Here is a 2,500-nt window from a genome sequence, read left to right as displayed (position 1 = left end):
TGAAGTGGCATAATATTATCAAGACCAATTTGTACTAGCTCCACAAATGGCTGAAGTTTGTTTTCGCAGTTCATTGGGGAGTCCAGAAGAGACCAGTCACAGGAACCCAAATATCGACCAAGTTCAATAGTCTTACTACTACGTCGAGTGTCCCTTTTACGTACTGTTCGACGGCTGATGGCTTGCGGAGGTCTCTTTTTAGGATAAAGCATAATCACATTATGATCCGAAAGGCCAAAGGGAGGATATCTTTCGACAGAGTCTTTATCATACAGTTGTGGCATGTTTGTTATTATTAAGTCCAGTATATTGTCTCCTCTAGTTGGTACGCGGACAAGTTGTTTCATACTAAACTGGGCCAGTAACCGATTGATGTTCAATCTGTTAAAATCACCGGTCAGAAAGATTCCACAAATGGACATAAGCGTGGAAGATAGGTAGTCGATCATAATGTTGTCGTCGTCACTAGCGGGGTGGTATACAGTTCCGGTCACAATACAAGGAATTCCACGAGGGAGTCTCTTTGGTCGGCTGTAAATCCAAAGCACTTCTAGTTCGGGATGATGCAGCTGGTCCAGAGTTTTATATTGAATTAAGTTGTTAATATATACACAAACACCACCGTGAGCGCCAGTAGATCGGTTTTTGCAGGTAAGGTAATATCCAGGAATGTTAATGCAATTCTCGCTGATGGCTTCTGTTAGCCAAGTTTCGGTAAGACAAATTAGATCAGGATTTTTACGAGTAGCAAAATAATTCGCTTCATCGATCTTGGGTACGAGAGACATGGTGTTAGTTACTAAAAGACTGAGACCAAACAGATGGCTTGAATTTTTCGCATTGAAACCAGATGTGGCGGTACCTGGTTCTTGAATCAGGTTGTTTAAAGCAACCATATAATTCAACTGACAAACCTGAGGTCGACGGTGCGCTTATTTTACTCCCCCCTCTCCATCAGTGCTTCGTTTTACGGGTATTTAAGGCTACTTAGCTACACGGAAAGGAAAGAAGTCGAAACAAGGATGCGAGATCCGGGAATCGAACTCGAGAACTCTTGCACCAAGGCCGCGCACTAACCGACTGTGTCATCCTTGCTCCTGCTAACTGGAAAGGTATGAGCTGGAATATTTAATGACTCAATATCATTATGCAAATCACTGTTTCGATTTCCAATAATCATTCTGGAGGAAAGTCGATAGAGGTTGTAACATTATTCGCTTCGCTGCTAGAAGGAACATCTATTCCACCAAAACGAGCAACCGACGTAGTTCGCAGTTTCACCTTTGTTCCACCAGATGTTGCGGTACTTGGTTCTCAATCTGGTTGTTGATCATGCTGTTCTCTAGTAGGACAGTTCCTTCCTTCACTGCTGTTTTCCACGCTGTTTTGTTCTCAGTTATTTATTCCCAGGTCTTAACATCTATGCCGCATCTTGACAAGACTGACTTTGAAGGTGTCCTTGTATCTCAGTTTCGGTCTTCCCCTCTGTCTCTTACCATGAGCAAATTCAACATAGAGCAGCTGTTTTGGAATGCGTGTATCATCCATTCGTCTCACATCTCCTAGCCATCTCAGTCTTCTTTTGCACAAGATTGTTGTCATGCTTTGAAGATTTGCTTGCCCCAGCACTTCGGTGTGTGGTTATTCTGTCACACCCAGTCATGCTCAAGATCTTACGGAGAAATCTCAGATGAAAGGCGTCGGTCTGACAAACGAACAGTAAACTGAGACCAGGTCGTTTGATGACGTAGCAGCACGTTTTAGGGTACGAAGAGCATAGAGTCTTTTGCTTGCCTTGGTACAGATATAATCTTCATGATGGGACCAAGTGAGATCAGATGAGATATACACTCCAACTAATTTAAAATGTGTAAAAGTGTCAATAACACGATCATCCGCGGTTAGAGGTTACACTGGAGACTCAAGCTTAAAGAAACTGATTCGTAGTTCTCTAGTTTTTTGGGGCATTGATTTTCATGTTGTTGTTAGTAGACTAGTTACAGATTTTGTCAAGTTCAGATTGAAGGAAGCTTGGGCAGGACAAATTTAAGCATTCAAAGATAGTTATATCATCTACATACTTGAAGAGTGGTAAATCGGAGGTGAGGTCATTGATCATCACAAGAAATGGCAATGGTCAAAGTTTTGTACCTTAAGGTACACCAGCACGTGTTGATTTCCAGGCTGATTTGTTTTCGCCAATTTTGACGCGAAAATAGCGTTGACAGAGGAAATCCGCACACCAGTTAATCAAAATATCAGGAACCTTCCAGTAATTGCAGCTTGGTGATGATGATGATGATGATGAACGCTTTAGAGAAATCAATCATGCATTTGCGAATGATAACGCGTTGGGTATCAGAGGAGGAAAGCAAGTGATGTAAAAGGTGGATCAGTAGGTGCGTAGAATGTTGCCGAACTCAGGTTCTTATCAATTTTTGCCGATACGATTTCATGTATCCACTCGAAAATAAAACTTTCTAAGATCTTACTGAGCAAG

General features: G+C 42.0%; 1 protein-coding gene across 1 annotated transcript in view; it reads left to right on the top strand.

Annotated features, from left to right (window-relative positions):
• The window catches only part of LOC137972127 (protein cycle-like), a 24,968-nt gene that overhangs the window by 4,634 nt on the left and 17,834 nt on the right, over positions 1-2,500 (top strand). The gene's annotated exons all lie outside the window — the stretch shown is intronic.

The sequence above is a fragment of the Montipora foliosa genome, chromosome 9 (genome assembly GCF_036669935.1).
Source record: "Montipora foliosa isolate CH-2021 chromosome 9, ASM3666993v2, whole genome shotgun sequence".
NCBI classification, from domain to species: domain Eukaryota; kingdom Metazoa; phylum Cnidaria; class Anthozoa; order Scleractinia; family Acroporidae; genus Montipora; species Montipora foliosa.
This window is presented reverse-complemented; position numbering and strand designations above follow the sequence as displayed.